Source organism: Procambarus clarkii, chromosome 21, assembly GCF_040958095.1.
Source record: "Procambarus clarkii isolate CNS0578487 chromosome 21, FALCON_Pclarkii_2.0, whole genome shotgun sequence".
Classification (NCBI taxonomy): domain Eukaryota; kingdom Metazoa; phylum Arthropoda; class Malacostraca; order Decapoda; family Cambaridae; genus Procambarus; species Procambarus clarkii.
The window spans coordinates 40,439,158-40,461,005 of NC_091170.1; the positions used below are offsets into that span (position 1 = coordinate 40,439,158).

The 21,848-nt window shown below is 41.7% G+C and overlaps 1 long non-coding RNA gene across 1 annotated transcript in view; it reads left to right on the forward strand.

Annotated features, from left to right (window-relative positions):
* Positions 1-21,848, forward strand: part of LOC138367026 (uncharacterized) — a 305,583-nt gene that overhangs the window by 76,970 nt on the left and 206,765 nt on the right. Inside the window, exon 2 of the long non-coding RNA XR_011229299.1 lies at positions 20,240-20,296. This is a non-coding gene — a long non-coding RNA (uncharacterized lncRNA). The remainder of the gene's footprint in view (positions 1-20,239; positions 20,297-21,848) is intronic.

The following is a 21,848-nucleotide window of genomic DNA, read 5'->3' on the forward strand; positions in this document are numbered from 1 at the left end:
GTTTTCACTTGCATATATGCCTGGAGACCGTTCAGGCTTGTTCGCTTATATATATATATATATATATATATATATATATATATATATATATATATATATATATATATATATATATATATAGATAGATATTTTAGTGTATTTTGGTAGCAGTCTTGCTTGTAAATATATGTTGTTGAATATGACCGAAAAGGTAAGATTAATAATTCTAACACAAATCTTCTCCATATTTCTTACGTTTTTCTTCACTGTCGAGGGTAATTGAAAAATTAACTCTCCAAAATTTATTCTTTATTTTTGGTCTGACGCCTGAACGCCTTTCGTAATGCTTCTTACATTTTCAAAGATTAGTTTACACATAACATACATCATACTTATACTCATTTTGGGTGAGGTGATATTTCACAAAAGTTTTGGGTGCGGTGGCAGAACTATGCTAGAACACGAATCAATAGGTATGAAAACATAAGAATGGAAGTAACTTGAGAAGGCCTATTGGCCCATTTTTTATCTTGCTCCTTCTCTGTTGGTTCGGGGTCTTGAAGTGGGTACAATATAGTTGTGCATTAATTGGCTGTTGATTGCTGGTGTTAACTTTTTGATGTGTAATGCTCGCTGATGTCGATTCTCCTGCTGTCGCTGTATTTATCGATGATTTCTGTGTTGCTTGTTAAGATTTCTCTGGTGATGGTCTGGTTGTGAGAAGAGACTATATGTTCCTTGATGGAGCCCTGTTGTTTGTGCATTGTTAATCGCCTAGAAAGAGACGTTGTCTTGCCTATATACTGAGTTCTTTGGGTCTTACAGCCCCCAAGCGTCCCAATTGCCTTCACATGCCCTCTTCGGGACTGTAACCCTACCTAACCTAACCTAAACTAGCCTAAGTCGATAATCTATGTTCCTAATATAATATAATAATAATTATATAAATAAACCAATTGGAATTTTTTTTAACAAAGAAAATCACTCGGCCTATTAGTCAAATCGGACCTTGCATAGTAGGCCAAGTGCGATCTGGCTACTACGTACGACATATATATATATATATATATATATATATATATATATATATATATATATATATATATATATATATATATATATATATATATATATATAACTGAAAACTCACACCCCAGAAGTGACTCGAACCCATACTCCCAGAAGCAACGCAACTGGTATGTACAAGACGCCTTAATCCACTTGACCATCACGACCGGACATAATGAGGTGATAGCCGAGGCTATTTGAACCACCCCACCGCCGGCACTCGGATAGTAATCTTGGGCATAGCATTTTACCAAATCACCTCATTCTTTGGGGCACACGTGAGGAACACAAATGCGAACAAGCCTGAATGGTCCCCAGGACAATATGCAACTGAAAACTCACACCCCAGAAGTGACTCGAACCCATACTCCCAGAAGCAACGCAACTGGTATGTACAAGACGCCTTAATCCACTTGACCATCACGACCGGACATAATGAGGTGATAGCCGAGGCTATTTGAACCACCCCACCGCCGGCACTCGGATAGTAATCTTGGGCATAGCATTTTACCAAATCACCTCATCAAGTGATTTTACCAAATCACCAATCAAGTGGATTAAGGCGTCTTGTACATACCAGTTGCGTTGCTTCTGGGAGTATGGGTTCGAGTCACTTCTGGGGTGTGAGTTTTCAGTTGCATATTGTCCTGGGGACCATTCAGGCTTGTTCGCATTTGTGTTCCTCACGTGTGCCCCAAAGAATGAGGTGATTTGGTAAAATGCTATGCCCAAGATTACTATCCGAGTGCCGGCGGTGGGGTGGTTCAAATAGCCTCGGCTATCACCTCATTATGTCCGGTCGTGATGGTCAAGTGGATTAAGGCGTCTTGTACATACCAGTTGCGTTGCTTCTGGGAGTATGGGTTCGAGTCACTTCTGGGGTGTGAGTTTTCAGTTGCATATTGTCCTGGGGACCATTCAGGCTTGTTCGCATATATATATATATATATATATATATATATATATATATATATATATATATATATATATATATATATATATATATATCCCGAATTTTCTCTATTTCTTATATTCCTGTATACTTCAAAAGGAATTTTCAAAATTACCTTTGCGAAGTTAATTTTACTATTTTTATCATGTCCTGACGTTAAGAGATGCGTTTCGTTGATCCTGCCAACATTTTCAAAGGCACTGAAGTGGATTACAAATTATCTGAAGCAACTGAATATAACAACAACGAGAATGAGGTGTCGAATATGGGCCCACATCCCTCTGGCAATTTCCTAAACTCTTATGTTTGCAAGGGCAGTGTGTGCGTTGGATATTCTGCCTTGGTCTTGAGGATGGTAGCATGTATCTGAGTGAGAGCTGTCTGATAATACTCGGGTTGAGAGTATTTGATAATGTAGTGCTTTGCCGATGTCTAATCTTTTATTGTCTTTGCATCTGATGCATCTGATCATTATTTCTGTGTAATTGGTGAGGATATCTCTGGTGATGACATGGTTGTGAGAAGAAGTTATATGTTCTCTGGTGGAGCCTTGTTGTTTGTGCACTTTTAGGCGCCTTGAGACCGATGTTGCTGTCTTGCCTAAATATCGAGATCGTTGGGGCTGACAGTTCCCAAGGGGCATGTGACGTCTTAAAATGACATTAGTCTCTTAAGGCTCACAAGCGGGAGGAAATTGTCCTGGAATACATTATTGGTAGAAACGTGACCCTTACCATCATCAACAGGAAGATAGTGTTGACAATCTTCTTTAAGATCAAGAAGTCTTCCAACTCCCTTTTGTAATATATATCAATATATATATATATATATATATATATATATATATATATATATATATATATATATATATATATATGTATGTATATATATATATATATATATATATATATATATATATATATATATATATATATATATATATATATATATGTTTGTGTGTGTGTGTGTGTGTGTGTGTGTGTGTGTGTGTGTGTGTGTGTGTGTGTGTGTGTGTATGGTGATATCTGATCCATACTGTTATATCATTCTATTATAACAGAAGTAACAACATCTTTTCACTGAATATAATGTGAGGTAACTTCTTGCAAGAAAGAGGGTCATGTGTAGGTCAGGTAACAGAGTATTACAAGTGTAGCGCCTGCCACAGGTAACGCATAACAGGGGTTACGCGTGCTGGGGGGCAACACGTAAAAGGGGTTACTCGTGCTTGGGTAATGCATAACAGGGTAATGCATGACAGGGGTAATATGGTTAATCACTTATTAATAACGAGATGTGGAGGCATTTTAAGGTACCCTACTAGTGAAGAATTGTGTACTCCTTGTTCCTGGTCATCGATCGCTGTTGACTTGACCCGATGATCTCTAGTCACTGACGTTATACAAACTTTGTACCTCTTCTTCCTAGTTAAAGATCGGCATTGACCTTACTCAATGATCTAGCCTGTGAGGTCAAACAGGATCTGAACCTCTTGTTCCTGGTCATCGATCGCTATTGGCATGGACTCCTCCCCCCCTATGAGTTTGTCTACGTATAATCTATAAGGCTGGTCTCCGGCCACCGGTCGGTAGTCTGTAATCTGCACGGAGTCTCTCGTCTTGCTATCATCATTTTCTCGACATCCATCATTTGGAAGCACAATTCGTGTGTGGATCACCTTGATTCTTCTTGCTCTCGCTTCTTTTCTCCTCGTGGTCTCCCCTCCTGGTTAATGACAAGATGTTCCTCCCAGCCAGCGACCTCTGCACGCACGTTTTTCTGATTCATTTTTGTGTTTTTGTTTTTGAGATTTAAAGTTAACTTCGCGTCAGTACAAACGAGAAGGGTAAACGCCCTGAGAAAAGTGTGTATTCGCCTCTCTCGCTATTTTCTACTCTTGAAACAAATCTAACGACCTTAATTAGCCTTTATTAACATAACCTATCTTAACCCTATCTAACTCAACCTAATCTAACCCAACCTAATCTAACCCACCCTAATCTAACCCAACCTAATCTAACCCAATCTAATCTAACCCAACATAATCTAACCCAACCTAGCCTAACCAATGGTCCCCTCACCTTGCCTGACAGGACCTAACCTAATAATGGAAACCAGAGACAAAATGGTGTGTGTTTTACACAACGCATCCCCTGTTTAGATAGTACTATTTTGTAACCATTTGGACCATCGTACATATATTGATGTAATGGACAACTAGATACTAGTATTTGGTACTTTTCACTTTATAAGAGTCCGGGGAAAAGTAAAGCTAAAAGCCGAACTAATATATAACTAGGCCTAGTACAGCACATACATATGTGCAGTATTAGGCCTCACATAACGTGTATTAGGCCTAGGATGGTTAGTTTAATATAGGGTTTTATTAGCAACATAAAATATAAAATCTTTTTCGGGGTTTTCAAATTCAATTCTACCAAGTTCTACTTTCTATTTGTCCATTACGTACATATATGAACGCTGGTCCATAGCGTTACTATAAGATACTCTCTAAACAGGCGGATGGGCTGGTTTTACATGTTGTGAGACGTCACCATGATGTACCAGACGTCACCATGATGTGCGAGACGTCACCATGATGTGCGAGACGTCACCATGATGTGCGAGACGTCACCATGATGTGCGAGACGTCACCATGATTTGCCAGACGTCACCATGACGTGCCAGACGTTACCATGATGTGCGAGACGTCACCATGATGTGCGAGACGTCACCATGATGTGCCAGACGTCACCATGATGTGTCAAACGTCACCATGATGTGCGAGACGTCACCATGATGTGCCAGACGTCACCATGACGTGCCAGACGTTACCATGATGTGCGAGACGTCACCATGATGTGCGAGACGTCACCATGATGTGCGAGACGTCACCATGATGTGCCAGACGTCACCATGATGTGCGAGACGTCACCATGATGTGCCAGACGTCACCATGATGTGTCAAACGTCACCATGATGTGCGAGACGTCACCATGATGTGCGAGACGTCACCACGATGTGCGAGACGTCACCATGATGTGCCAGACGCCACCATGATGTGCGAGACGTCACCATGATGTGCCAGACGTCACCATGATGTGCGAGACGTCACCATGGTGTGCCAGACGTCACCATGATGTGTCAAACGTCACCATGATGTGCGAGACGTCACCATGATGTGCCAGACGTCACCATGACGTGCTAGACGTTACCATGATGTGCGAGACGTCACCATGATGTGCCAGACGTCACCATGATGTGCGAGACGTCACCATGATGTGCCAGACGTCACCATGATGTGCCAGACGTCACCATGACGTGCCAGACGTTACCATGATGTGCCAGACGTCACCATGATGTGCCAGACGTCACCATGATGTGCGAGACGTCACCGTGATGTGCCAGGCGTCACCATGATGTGCCAGACGTCACCATGATGTTCGAGACGTCACCATGATGTGCTAGACGTCACCATGATGTGCGAGACGTCACCTTGATGTGCGAGACGTCACCATGATGTGCGAGACGTCACCATGATGTGCGAAACGTCACCATGATGTGCCAGACATCACCAAGATGTCTTACCGTTACAAGCAAGCGACAAAACGACTGGTAACGTTTTGATAAAGAAAATGGTCATACCTGTTCTTAGATAATGAAGACGTTCCCTTCGTTATTACATTTTCTTTCCAGCTTGTATAGTTTATTGGGCAATTTGTCGGTTGTGTTCATTCGTGTTTTTATTTACAGTAAGAGTCCGTGTTTATTTTGTGAAATATAATTATGATAGAAGCTATTTTTTTGTATTTGATGACAGGATAAACACAGTACAGTATCGCTGCCTTAATCGACTGAGCTACGACATGGTCAAAAGAGTTGAAACCAGAAGTTCTACTGAACTTACTTGGATCTTGCAGCCTCTCCAAGACACAAACCAGGGTTTTGCACAACTCCCCCATGCTCTCGAGCTATGTCAATTTTCCGTTCTACCTCTTCGCCCTTATTTCACTGTGTCTTGGTTTGTGTCTCGGAGAGGCTGCAGGATCCAAGTAAGTTCAGTAGAACTTCTGGTTTCAACTCTTTTTGACCATGTCGTAGCTCAGTCGATTAAGGCAGCGTCTGCGATGCTCTTGGTCGTAGGTTCGAATCCTCGTCACGGCCCTTGTGGATTTCTTTATACACTATCAGTCTAAAATGCTCTCCCACGCAGAGAAACTTCCCATGCAAGAAACTTTCCATCCTTAGGTCGATGGAAAGTGCAAGCGTACGTGGGATCACAGGCAAAGCAAGCAAACTTGGGGCATGCTTACACGAAGAATATCCACATACGATTGTGCTTGCAGGAATGAGGTTCCAAGTCACCATAACAAATGCCATCTCTCCTCGGGGCTACCACGTAGTAAGGAACATGGTAGGAAACTGGTAGGTAGGAGGTGGTAGGAAACATGGGAGGAAACTGGTAGGTAGGAGGTGGTAGGAAACATGGGAGGAAACTGGTAGGTAGGAGGTGGTAGGAAACATGGGAGGAAACTGGTAGGTAGGAGGTGGTAGGAAACATGGGAGGAAACTGGTAGGTAGGAGGTGGTAGGAAACATGGGAGGAAACTGGTAGGTAGGAGGTGGTAGGAAACATGGGAGGAAACTGGTAGGTAGGAGGTGGTAGGAAACATGGTAGGAAACTGGTAGGTAGGAGGTGGTAGGAAACATGGGAGGAAACTGGTAGGTAGGAGGTGGTAGGAAACATGGGAGGAAACTGAAGGGGGTAGAGGGAAGTGGCTCTCCTGATAAAAAAGGACTGGAGTTTCGAGGAGTAATAATCTCTGGTAGTGAAGGTCTCAGTGTCTAGGTATCAGGCACCATGACAATGGCAGGACCAAGGATAGTAGTATTATACAACCCTCCACTAAATGACAGAAGTCCCTGTCAGGAATATGATAGATATAACATGGTAACTATTGTAATAATAGGAATAGTAGTTTTTGTTCCCTATAGGAATGGATCGTGACTAATATTAATAGGACTATATTGCACTTGAAAGAAACGGAGGGAGGGAATTGTCAGGGGAAGGCGCCAAGCCATTACGACTATATAGGAGACTTCAACCGTAGTAAGATAGACTAGAAACCACTAAGAAAATAATTATTATGAACCCAGAAGAAGAATGAGAAATAATGACGAACCAATGTGACTTTTACTGTTATTCACTCTGAACAATTCCAACATAAGTGAAGGTAATTTGGGAACTTCATAGAAATGTGTGGGAGCTGTGTACTGATATGCGAGTATCTACATGGTGGAATTAGATACTTCCATGTTCGGTAATAAAAAGGATGACATATCGAAGGGGGAAACTACAAAGATGTGGGAGAATATTTAGTAGGAATACTATAGGAAACAGAACTCAGAGAAAAGAGCGCACCAGACATGATAAACCACCTCACCCAGAAGTGTCAGGAGACACTAGAGAAGACAGGATAGAGAGCAGTAGGTAGAGTGCATATTGTTGCATTGTCAGAAAGCCTTCTGACAATGTTTCTGGCCTTTTCATGTTCTATGCCCCAGTAGAGGCTGGTACACAAGTTGAAGAAGGAGACAAGAGTGACAGGGAAGGTATTCCATTGAATAAGGCAGTGTTTAAGCAACAGAAAAATTATCACAGTGAAAGGAGAGATGTTAGAAGGATAAGATGTCGCAGTCGGAGTCAGTGATCTTCCAGAAATGATAAACACATTGCTGTCATTGTTTGCTAATGAAGCATAAATTAAGAGCAGGATTAATTCGGAGGAAGTTAGGAAAAACTGCAAGATGACATGGGCCGATTGAAAGAATGGTCCAACAAATTGCTACTAGAGTTTATCTCAGGCAAGTAATAAGGTAGCGATACTGGATGCTGGGAACAGAAGGCTTGTCCCAGGGCACCCATTGGGAGACGAAACCCTTCAAGAATCAAACAGAAAGACCTGAAAGCTGGTATCACACCAAACCTCCCTCCCGAAGCTCACATCAAACGGCTACGATCAACGGCGTATGCTGAATAATGAATTATTTAGGACCATATATACAACATATTTCAGACCAATCCTGGAATATGCGGCTCCAGCTTCGAGTCCTTATCTAGCCAAGCACAAAATGAAGTTGGAGAAAGTCCAGGCTTTCGAGGAAAGACTTAATGGAATTATACCTCACGTTTCTGGAAAACCGAGGGGGGTTAAGGGAGACATGATTACCAAGAAACATATTCTCAGTGATAATGATAAGGCAGACAAAGACAATATTTCGATATATGAACCACAGAAGGCTGGTGGAAGCCCAGTACCCAGATGAGCCACAGAAGCATTATAAATAATTTGTTCTTTGTAATAGTAGTGAAAAAGTTTATCTGTTGCCAATACACTCTTGAGCCTCTTCACCAGTTGATCGAAGTTTGTGATGTCGGGACCTGAGAATCGGTGCTCGAGCAACGCAAGCACAATTAGATAAGTAGAATTAGGTAGGTACACAAACATAAACAACCCCAAATAAATAAACAATATATATTCACATGATTGCGACTTCAGAGAAAGAAAAAATTTAGTATAAAAACATATTTCCCCAGCTCTATCATAAGCTGGTCAGAGTATAATTCATAAACGCAGTAACAGCGATGATAGGCATCGGCTTTATTAGTTTTTATTGTACCAAAACACAGGGTTTCCGCCTCGACCGTCGACGATTGTATCTTCTTGCCACACTCAACTTGGCTGCTTGGGTTATTTACAGCTCAGGACGCCACAAACGGACGAGTGCTTGCGTTGAAGACTTGTCCGGGTCTTTCCCTCTCTCACATCAACACAAATCTAAAAAGCTTTGCTGCGGCGCCGAATCTCTTGTTGTGGTGTTCAGTCGTTTGCTGCGGCGCCGAATCTCTTGTTGTGGTGTTCAGTCGTTTGCTGCGGTGTTGAGTCCCTTTATTCAGAGTTGAGCCCCTATATTCCAGCCCGTCCTCACCATCAAACGCCAAATGCTCATCCCATGCAGTCACCAAACCCCCTGTATATGATTGAAAACCCCTTCACATACGACTCAATTGAATACGTTCAAACATTTCTCGAACAGCGCTTCGCTGATGACCTCTGAATCGCATCTCTGTAAACGCAAACACCTCACCAAACCTTCGCTTAAATATTTACAATATACTAATATATAATAATATTAATTTATATTTCAGAAAACTCCTATTTTGAATGTAAAAACTGGTGACTGCGTCTTTGAGGTCGCCCGCTTGATGGAAGAAAAGGGAAGGAAACTATCATAGGAAAAGCGCCAAGCCATTACAACTATATAGCACTTGGAAGGGATCAGGATAAGGACTTGGAATGGAACGGGGGGAAAGAAATAGTGTCCAAGCACTTGGACGATCGGGGATTGAACGCCGACCTGCATGAAACGAGACCGTCGCTCTACCGTCCAGCCTAAGCGGCTGCGATGGATTGAACATAAACTGGGAACGGGTTGAAATGCAAGTAACTGCCAACAGAACCTAAACACCTAGCCCAACCTACGACTAACTATGCACACATTTCTAAAAATATAATATTATTAATTTATATTGTATGAAAGACAATTTTGAATATATAGTATGTTAAAATTGACGAGTACGTCTTTGGGATCTGCCGACGCTTAGACGTGCCTAGCATGAGGACAGGCTGCACCAACGTACTATAAATAATTACCAAGGGAACCAAATTATCTAACGTAACTCATCCTACGCCGAATTATCGACAGCATTATAATGCATAATTATATTACTAAATATGTGAGAACATTCCATCTTCCATTACACAGGACGTTACCATTTAAGAACACGTGGTGGGAGTGTAACCTGGGGCTCCAGTGCTCTACTGCTCCAAGAAACTCTACTCTTGTTCAGGTTTCTTTAATACTCTGACACTGAAGAAACTATTTTACAACATCCCTTTGGCTCATTTGGGTTCTTTGTGCGTGTGTGTGTGTGTGTGTGTGTGTGTGTGTGTGTGTGTGTGTGTGTGTGTGTGTGTGTGTGTGTTTTCCCACACACACGTGCGGGGGTTGAGCATCGGCACTTTTGGTCCCGCCTCTCAACTGTCAATGAACTGGTATACAGATTCCTGAGCCTACTGGACTTCATATCTGCATTTAAAACTGTGCATGGAGTCTGCCTCCACCAAATCACTTCTTAATGCTTTCCATTTGTTAACTACCCCCACATTGAAAAAATCTTTCAAATGTCTCTGTGGCTCAATTTGAGTACTCAGTTTCTACCGGTGTCCCCTTCTTCGTGTTCCGCCCATGCTAAATGGTCTGTATTTGTCCACCTGTTAGTTCCTCTGAGAATTTTAGTAGTGATGATCATGTCTCCCCTAACTCTTCTGTCTTCCAGGGACGTGAGGTTTAGTTCCCGTTCCCGTAGCTTTTTCACGTAACTTATACTTCTCAGTTCTAGGACTAGTCTGGTGGCATAATCTTCTCTAACTTTGTCTTGTGTTTAAGTAGGTATGGACTCCAGGCTGGAGCTGCATACTCCAGGATTGGTTTGACATAAGTGGTATACAAGGTTCTGAACAATTCCTTACACAAGTTTCAAAATGCAGGTCTTATCTCCGCTAATCTAGCATATGCCGCTTATGACTCCTCTGTCTTTCGCTGGAAGACAGAGGAGTTAGGGGGGACATGATCACCACATTCAAGATTCTCAAGGGAATTGATAGGGTAGATAAAGACAGGCTATTTAACACAAGGGGCACACGCACTAGGGGACACAGGTGGAAACTGAGCGTCCAAATGAGCCACAGAGATATTAGAAAGAACTTTTTTAGTGTCAGAGTGGTTGACAAATGGAATGCATTATGAGGTGATGTGGTGGAGGCTGACTCCATACACAGTTTCAAGTGTAGATATGATAGAGCCCGATAGGCTCAGGAATCTGTACACCTGTTGATTGACGGTTGAGAGGTGGGACCAAAGAGCCAGAGCTCAACCCCCGCAAACACATCTAGGTGAGTACACACACACACACACACACACACGGTTGTCTCGCGGCTGAGTGGATAGTGCTTTGGGGTCGTAGTCTTAAGGGTCCAGATTCGATCCCCGGCAGAGGCGGAAACAAATGGGCAGAGTTTCTTTCACACTGGTGCCTCTGTTCATCTAGCAGTAAATACGTACCTGGGAGTTAGACAGCTGCTACGGACTGCTTCCTTCGGCATGTGTGTGATAGAGAGAAATATATGTTGTAGGCATAATGGAGGAAAAATAAATTAGAAATGCGGGGTCCAAGAGTTAATAGCTCGATTCTATAGATACAAATAGTTAATACAAACAGTAAATATACAGTAGACTACCAAAGAACATCGTGTTACTTCTTGCAACATTTTATTGTTGCCAGGACAGCTTCCTTTGAACATAAACTTAAAAAGTAGAATTAAATAAGGAAGCCAAAATACAATTATATACTGCACACAAGGTTCCGCGCGTGACCGGCCCCATTACAGGTCAAGGTGAGCGGGGAGCCTCGCTCAGGGTCAAGATTCAGGGAGGTGATCGAAGGCAACTTAACTTCAAAAGCAATAGTTACCAATTATAGTGTTAAGATGAAGGGAGACCGTGCAATAACGATGTCGTTCGCTCCATTTGGAAGATGGTAAGTACAGTGAGGCATCGTCTTCCACGGTGATAACTATACTGGGGGAAGTATGATGGTTTCTCTTCGATGTAGAGTTTTATGATTTCCCAAGATTTGCCTGGGCTGCTTCGTAGGTCAGCAGCGTGAGGGAGCGTGGCATAGTATTTTCCCCGTTTGGCTGAAGGTGAGGGAAACATTTCCCTTGAGGCCTCCTGGTAGTTTTCCATCCAGGGCGACCCCAATTCTCCCGTTTTCTCTTCACCTGGATGAGTCTGGATGAGTCTGGATGAATCTGCTGAGTTTGCAGGTGGGGGGTGCGGGTGTTCATGGGGAGGAAAGCGGGAGGGTCATCTCCCCAGGAAACCTTACTGTTACGGTGATAGAAGCTGTTTACCCACGATCAGTCAATCAATCAATCCCTCATATGTGGACTGGCTTGAATGGACACACGCCTGACGAGCGAATATTCACCAACTCCCTCCCTCATGAACACACGCGCGCGCGCGTATACGAGCACCCACACATTGTGCTGGCTAATGGCGTCATTTCATAAGCCCTGTACTGGGATGTAGCTTGGACCAGGGACATTGTTTCATGAGCCTGTTGTTGTATGCATGCCACAAAAGCCAACTGTGAAAACAAAAAATCCAAAAATCCCAGTAAATTACAGATTAAACTGGAAACACAAGGCAATCATTTACACCTCTGGAATTAGTAAAATATGCAATTGTACGTTATATTAAACATAATGGTGCATTTACCCTAATACAAACTGGCTGGCATTTAAAAAAAGAAAATAATGCATTTGGTAGCGCTGAATTAAGCAAGGAATAGTCAGACAAGCAGAAGCAGTACAGCAAGGGAAATGCAACTCTATGGACTATATTCCTAAGTCGGTGTGTTGTGTAGAACACAATGTGATACCTGTTCCTACGTGGGGCAGACAGTGACTCACAATTTGAGGTCATGCCCAATCAAACACTTGTTTCATTCCCAGAGGAGATAGTTCAGTCATCCCTAAGCAAATGTTCTAGCATTCCTCAGCAGATGTTCTATCATTCCTGAACAGAGAGTTTTAGCATTCCTGAACAGATAGTTCGATCATTCCTGAACAGATAGTTAAATCATTCCTGAATAGATAGTTCTATCATTCCTGAATAGATAGTTCTATCATTCCTGAATAGATAGTTCTATCATTCCTGAATAGATAGTTTTATCATTCCTGAATAGATAGTTCTATCATTCCTGAATAGATAGTTCTATCATTCCTGAATAGATAGTTCTATCATTACTGAACAGATAGTTTTTATCATTCCTGAACAGATAGTTTTATCATTCCTGGACAGATAGTTCTATCATTCCTGGACAGATAGTTCTATCATTCCTGAACAGATAGTTCTATCATTCCTGAACAGATAGTTCTATCATTCCTGAACAGATAGTTCTATCATTCCTGAACAGATAGTTCTATCATTCCTGAACAGATAGTTCTATCATTCCTGAACAGATAGTTCTATCATTCCGGAACAGATAGTTCTATCATTCCGGAACAGATAGTTCTGTCATTCCTGAATAGATAGTTCTATCATTCCTGAATAGATAGTTCTATCATTCCTGAACAGATAGTTCTATCATTCCTGAACAGATAGTTCTATCATTCCTGAACAGATAGTTCTATCATTCCTGAACAGATAGTTCTATCATTAGCGGATAGTTTTCTCGTTCCTAAGCAGATAGTTCGATTATTCCTAAGCAGATAAAGCACAATAAAAATTAAACAATAATAACACTTAAAATAATGACTAATAATACAAAATAGTATTCAATAAAATGTACTTTCGCTGCTAGGGATAATTCACCAGAAAAAGTGAAGTTCTAGCCAGCAACTAGTTACAAACACCTGCCCAACAGTGTTGGCACAGTTACAAACACCTGCCCAACAGTGTTGGCACAGTTACAAACACCTGCCCAACAGTGTTGGCACAGTTACAAACACCTGCCCAACAGTGTTGGCACAGTTACAAACACCTGCCCAACAGTGTTGGCACAGTTACAAACACCTGCCCAACAGTGTTGGCACAGTTACAAACACCTGCCCAACAGTGTTGGCACAGTTACAAACACCTGCCCAACAGTGTTGGCACAGTTACAAACACCTGCCCAACAGTGTTGGCACAGTTACAAACACCTGCCCAACAGTGTTGGCACAGTTACAAACACCTGCCCAACAGTGTTGGCACAGTTACAAACACCTGCCCAACAGTGTTGGCACAGTTACAAACACCTGCAACAACAGTGTTGGCACAGTTACAAACACCTGCACCAACAGTGTTGGCACAGTTACAAACACCTGCACCAACAGTGTTGACACAGTTACAAACACCTGCCCCAACAGTGTTGGCACAGTTACAAACACCTGCCCAACAGTGTTGACACAGTTACAAACACCTGCCCCAACAGTGTTGGCACAGTTATAAACACCTGCCCCAACAGTGTTGGCACAGTTACAAACACCTGCCCAACAGTGTTGACACAGTTACAAACACCTGCAACAACAGTGTTGGCACAGTTACAAACACCTGCACCAACAGTGTTGGCACAGTTACAAACACCTGCCCAACAGTGTTGGCACAGTTACAAACACCTGCAACAACAGTGTTGGCACAGTTACAAACACCTGCACCAACAGTGTTGGCACAGTTACAAACACCTGCCCAACAGTGTTGGCACAGTTACAAACACCTGCAACAACAGTGTTGGCACAGTTACAAACACCTGCACCAACAGTGGTGGCACAGTTACAAACACCTGCACCAACAGTGTTGGCACAGTTACAAACACCTGCACAAACAGTGTTGGCACAGTTACAAACACCTGCAACAACAACAGTGTTAACACAGTTACAAACACCTGCACCAACAACAGTGTTAACACAGTTACAAACACCTGCAACAACAGTGTTGGCACAGTTACAAACACCTGCAACAACAACAGTGTTAACACAGTTACAAACACCTGCAACAACAACAGTGTTAACACAGTTACAAACACCTGCAACAACAACAGTGTTAACACAGATACAAACACCTGCAACAACAACAGTGTTAACACAGTTACAAACACCTGCAACAACAGTGTTGGCACAGTTACAAACACCTGCAACAACAACAGTGTTAACACAGTTACAAACACCTGCAACAACAGTATTAACAACAATAATAAAAAATAATAGTAAGAGCATTCGTATTTTTAATAATAACAATAACAACATTATATCATTATGTAACAATTTTCTGTCCCTGGAATGTGTTATTTTCAATTCACTTTGAAGGCATAATTGATTATGTCTTCAAAGTATAAAAAATGGTTATAATTTTCCTGCTTAAGTTTTGCTCTGACCTTTGTCTTAGATGTTGACCCTTACGGTGTCAACATCTTCGAAGGCTGAGTGAAAACATCTTGAAGGTATGCAGACGAGGAGTCACAATAACGTGGCTGAAAAATGTTGACCAAGCCACACACTAGAAAGTGAAGAGATAACGACGTTTCGGTCCGTCCTGGACCATTCTCAAGTCACAATCGACTTGATAATGGTCCGGGATGGACCGAAACGTCGTCGTCTCTTCACTTTCAAGTGTGTGGTATGGTCAATGTCTTAAAGGTATTTAATGACTGCTGAGTCACATATTACTTACTAAATTCTCATATGCCAATATCATAAGAAAAATTCCAAATAATGAAGAAAATTTTACCTTCACCTGAAACAAGAGCCTAAATTGTTAATTTTGCGTACGGCTTGCTAGTACTATTTACTCTTCCTCATAGCTGCATATGAGCAATACTATGTGTGTGCTTAATGCATGTCACCTTAACTACGATTGTAATCATCAGCTCTCTAGTATGCAAATTACGTTTGCAAATTAGCATAGATTATTTCAATTACCGTTATGGCTATCCTAGTCTATAGCAGTTGTTGCTACCCCTTCTGGTATCAGCCTTAAGGAGTAACGGTGTGGTATCAACATGCCCTCGTGGTATCCACATGCCCTCATGGTATCAACATGCCCTCGTGGTATCAACATGCTCCCGTGGTATCAACATGCCCTCGTGGTATCAACATGCTCCCGTGGTATCAACATGCCCCCGTGGTATCAACATGCCCTCGTGGTACCCACATGCCATCATGGTATCAACATGCCCTCGTGGTATCAACATGCCCCCGTGGTATCAACATGCCCCCGTGGTATCAACATGCTCTCATGATATCAAGACAAATGTCGATAAGCACCAAGAGGTACAAGCAGTTTGATCCAGGAGAAAATACTAACAAGGTTTTTGAAAGCATTGACCGGCTAATGTTATTTGCATAAACCCATGAATATTGCACATTGACGGACAACACTGAGTTGCAACTCTCTGATATCTAGCTTCAATCCATTACAGCAATGTTGCTTGGCTCTACATTGTGCTATGATAGATTGCCTTTCTCGCTCATAAAACTCATTTTAGTTGCAATAACTGTGTATTTATTCAAGTTTATTGCTTGAATATTGATTAGTAACGTACCACATAGACCCGCCATAATATTTTGCCACGACGAGATAGATTTTTTTTTTACATAATTTGAACATAGTGAAGAGCGGGCCGCGTTGAGAACTTTGAGAATATGGCCGAAAAAAAATTGAAGAGGGTCGATGGGCCTGAGGGAGTTTAGGAACAGCACTCGATAAGGTAGCTAGCCTCGTGGGGTCACGAACCATTGCGGGTAGCGTGTGAGGGGATGTTTTTATCCTGCTGGAGGCGGCGTAGTTGCGGGTGGGAGGGGAAGGGTAGGTCTGGAGAGGCTTCCAGACCGCTGAGTGTATAAGGTACTTGGGGAGGTGGGGGAGGGGGGGGGGTGTTGAGAGGACGCCCACTACTTTATGTATATTGTACACTGCTTGGCTTGGCGGCTCCTCCCTGTCACTCTGGTCTACTTGCACCAGGCTGTCAAGGTTCGCAGTTTATGGCAGATATCGAAGGCATGGTATGACTTTGTGGTAGATACCGAAGGCATGGAATGACTTTGTGGTAGATACCGAAGGCATGGAATGACTTTGTGGTAGATACCGAAGGCATGGAATGACTTTGTGGTAGATACCGAAGGTATGGAATGACTTTGTGGTAGATACCGAAGGCATGGTATGACTTTGTGGTAGATACCGAAGGCATGGTATGAGTTAAGAACTTATAACTACAGAAAACCTCTTGGCCCACACGAGGCTGCTCCTATTCACACGTCACTCGTAAGAACATCAAAGAACATATAAGCATGCTGAACATTTCTCTCGTTCGTTGCTTTATGTTACTAGTCGACGACTGTTCTTAAGGAGGTACGTTATGCTGTAAGTCAACATATTGAATAACTAACTGAAAACGGTTAGAAAGACTGAAGAAATAACATAACTGAAACTTTTGTATTGATAATCTCTGATAAACCAGATAATCTCTGGTTTGGTTTAGCAAAATGAGTGCACTCAGGAAGGTTTAGCACAACCACTGAATGCACTCAGCCTCCTAAAATGAAAGTACATATGGTAACAAAGTGATCGAAAGTACAAATATGTTGTGATGGACCACCAAAAAATAGATTTTTTTTTTAGTATTTAATAAAAAGAAAAAATATGGAATTTGAACAAACCGGAAGTGTTTATATTTATATTCCTAATAAAACCTAACCTAACTATAGGCCAAATACACGCTGAGGCCTAATGTAGCATATATATGTGATACACTAGGCCTAGGAATGTTTATGTTTGGTTTTTTAGCTTTATTTTTTCAGGACTCTATAAGAATATAGTACAAAAGTGGCTTACTGAGGTTCCATTACTACATATTGGTACCATCCAACACAGTAACAAGAAGTACTAACTTTTCAGGAGGCTGAGATGATTCACTTTGTAATGAAGCTACCATTTGTGATGTCACCAGATGTAATGGCCACTTTTATAATGACTGTTCACTTTTATAATTATCCTCCGTTATTTATATATATATATATATATATATATATATATATATATATATATATATATATATATATATATATATATATATATATATATATATATATATATATATGTCGTACCTAGTAGCCAGAACTCACTTCTCAGCCTACTATGCAAGGCCCGATTTGCCTAATAAGCCAAGTTTTCATGAATTAATGTTTTTTCAATTACCTAACCTACCTAACCTAACCTAACCTAACTTTTTCGGCTACCTAACCTAACCTAACCTATGAAGATAGGTTAGGTTAGGTTAGGTAGGGTTGGTTAGGTTCGGTCATATATCTACGTTAATTTTAACTCCAATAAAAAAAATTGACCTCATACATAATGAAATGGGCAGCTTTATCATTTCATAAGAAAAAAATTAGAGAAAATATATTAATTCAGAAAAACTTTGTTTATTAGGCAAATCGGGCCTTGCATATTAGGCTGAGAAGTGCGTTCTGGCTACTAGGTACGACATATATATATATATATATATATATATATATATATATATATATATATATATATATATATATATATATATATATATATATATATATATATATACACGCACACACACACACAACACGCATAAAGGCGCAAGTTATATGTAACTAAAGAACTCAACCTCGTTAAGGATTCGAACCTTAGACAGCCTGGTGCTCCACAAATTTCGTTACTGGATATTACGCGGGAACAGGTCTGACCAGACTCTCGTCCTCGTTGTCAAGAAGGTGGATAACAAACAAATAGATCCGTATTATGATCCATTGTGGATCATATTGCGTTAGAGCACCATTTAGTAATGGTTTTGAAATGTGTATGAGTGTGTGTATTTATTTATTTATTTATTTATTTATTTATTTATTTATTTATTTATTTTAATATTTGTATTTACGATTTGTGCTTGCAGGGTTGAGTTGTTAGCTCTTGAACCCCGCCTTTCTAACCGTCGGTTATCTAATGTACTGGCTTTCAACATATTTTTCCTTCTATTATATCTACTACATATTTCTCTCTCTCTCTCACGCACACGCACACACACAGGATGCAGCCCGTAGCAGGTGTCTAACTCCCAGGTACCTATTAACTGCTAGGTGAACAGGAGCATGAAGCGAAAAAAACTCTGGCCATTTATTTCTGCCTTGATTCGAGCAGTACTCTGGGGTTACGACAACCTAACCCCCATAGTACTGTCCATTCGGTGTGTGTGTGTGTGTGTGTGTGTGTGTGTGTGTGTGTGTGTGTGTGTGTGTATGTGTGTGTGTGTGTTAGATCCACTCACCTAGATATGCACATAGAGTCGAACCTAAGCACCAAAGCCCCGTCTTTCCAGCCAACTCTTGGTTAATTCACTAACCAATCCGGCGTGCATGTGCGTGTGTGGGCACGGTCCACGGAGTGCGTGGTTATCGCGCCGTGTCAGCAATCCAATGGCTTTCAGTTCCAATCTTCTTGAATGGGGTTGTGTTTGTTTCTAATTGGTTTTAAGGTAGTTTGCAGATCATTCCCATGACATCACTTGTAAGAAAGCATTTGTCTTAAACAAATCCAACCAAATGATGAAGAAAATATACCGTTTTGATCCACCCTGTCCTCTCACTTAATACGTCGCATTTTTCACGGAATTGAGCATTCCGGTAAAAATGCGTCTTATTAGTAAAAATAGAGTACTGAGACAGACTTGGTTTAATCCCTCGGCCTCGATTGGTTAGGTTCGTACTTTTTTTTTTGGTTAGGCACCTTGTGAACCTTGTGTTGTGGGGGGGGGAGGGAATTATCAGGGGAAAGCGCCAAGCCATTACGGCAAAACTGTTTTGGTTAGGCAAAACAGTTTCATTTTTTTACGGAGTGGCACAGGAGAGACAGTTGCGCAGTCAGCATCTCAGCCTGGAATGAGCTGATTTGCCAATAGTGTTAGTTTCCGGTACAGAAATTGGGTGACTTTGCCCCCCTGCTAGATGGTTAGCCCATGTAGAGGGTGTGTGAAGGTTTGGGTGTAGCTGCGGCTGTAGTGTGGGTGTAGGAGCATGAGGATGTGTAGTTACACGTATAGAGAGGGAATTATTTTGTTCTTTGTATATTGCATTAATTATACAACAAAGATGAAGGATATTGCTCTCATTAAGTGCCAATGAACCACAGTGAAATAAAGCAATAAAGACATACTGACACGTTTTCTTTTTATTAAGAGAGAGAGAGAGAGAGAGAGAGAGAGAGAGAGAGAGAGAGAGAGAGAGAGAGAGAGAGAGATAGAGAGAGGAGTTGTGGGAGGCGGTGAGGGGGGAGCGAATGACACCAATCTAACTCTTTATTACATGTATGATTACCACACCAAACACCAGAAGAAGAGCAGAGACGTCGACGTTTCGGTCCATCCTGGAACATTATCAGGTCGATTATCACAGTCGACTCGACAATGGTCCAGGACGGACCGAAACGTGGTCGTCTCCTCGTCTTCTGACGTGTGGTTTGGTCATATCCTCAGCCATGTTATTGTCACTCATTGTCTAAATTTATATTTTTACATTAAATATTTATATTTTTATTCTTGTTTTCCTTCCAGCTTGTGAGAAGCGCCAGTCGTTGTGACTTTAAAGGGTCGAGGCTGACGGAAGTGAGGGTAAGTACTCTGTCTACTTTTCCTTCATTATTTCTGCATTACTCGTACTTGTGTCGTCGTCTTGTGTTACGAACAGTACTTATCTTGCGTCAACATCTTGCGAGCAGTACTTATCTTGCGTCAACATCTTGCGAGCAGTACTTACCTTGCGTCAACATCTTGCGAGCAGTACTTATCTTGCGTCAACATCTTGCGAGCAGTACTTACCTTGCGTCAACATCTTGCGAACAGTACTTACCTTGCGTCAACATTTTGCGAGCAGTACTTATCTTGCGTCAACATCTTGCGAGCAGTACTTACCTTGCGTCAACATCTTGCGAACAGTACTTACCTTGCGTCAACATTTTGCGAGCAGTACTTACCTTGCGTCAACATCTTGCGAGCAGTACTTACCTTGCGTCAACATTTTGCGAGCAGTACTTACCTTGCGTCAACATCTTGCGAACAGTACTTACCTTGCGTCAACATCTTGCGAGCAGTACTTACCTTGCGTCAACATCTTGCGAGCAGTACTTACCTTGCGTCAACATTTTGCGAGCAGTACTTACCTTGCGTCAACATCTTGCGAACAGTACTTATCTTGCGTCAACATCTTACGAACAGTACTTAGCAGCTCACCTAGACATATCTACCCAACTACTTGGGCTGGACGGTAGAGCGGCGTGTCTCGCTTCATGCAGGTCGGCGTTCAATCCCCGACCGTCCAAGTGGTTGGCCACCATTCCTTCAGTCCCATCCCAAATCCTTATCCTGACCCCTTCCCACTGCTGTAGAGGCGTACCGGCTTGGTGCTTTCCCCTGATAATTCCTCTTCCCTTCCCTCAACATATCAGAAACTTCTCCATCTTGTCTCATCCACATCTTATATTTACTCACTACTCACATGCTAGACGCTTCGTGGGTCGGCGATTACGCAATCTTGTGATGTGATGAGCCCGTCTCCGGGCGCTCCCGGGGTGCGTAAGTTGCCGAGCGCTCTTAACGCTCGGCAACTGACTCCTGATTTTGAAGCACAATTTTTCTGCGCTGCTGATTTTCCCAATTTATTTTATTTTATTTTGGGCACCTCAGTCCACACTCTCCAGACGTCGATTTATTTTACTTATATCCATTATATTTTATATACAACTATTGTTATTATTATTATTATTATTATTATTATTATTATTATTATTATTGGCGATTTGATGCCAATAATAATATTAATATTAAATATTTATAATATTACATTTTTACATTTGTTCTGTTTACATTTAATATACAGTTTAGGAGCTTCAGTACTTAGCAACCAAAGGTTATCACTGTGATAAAGATCCTGGTGGTGCTTCGGATCTTTTAAACTGTTAAATAAATGTGAAGGCAGTGATCATGATCGAGGAATGATGTACAGGCTTGGTGACTCCTGGCCGCTGGCATGCCTCTCTCAGTCGCCTCTGACCATGATAAATGTCGCTTCACTGGATGTAATCATGGTATCTCCCGGCTGTTCTTTATTATAGTGGTGGTGCTATAAGGACTAGCCGGCGGTGCCCGGGGTTGTCTGTCTCTCCCC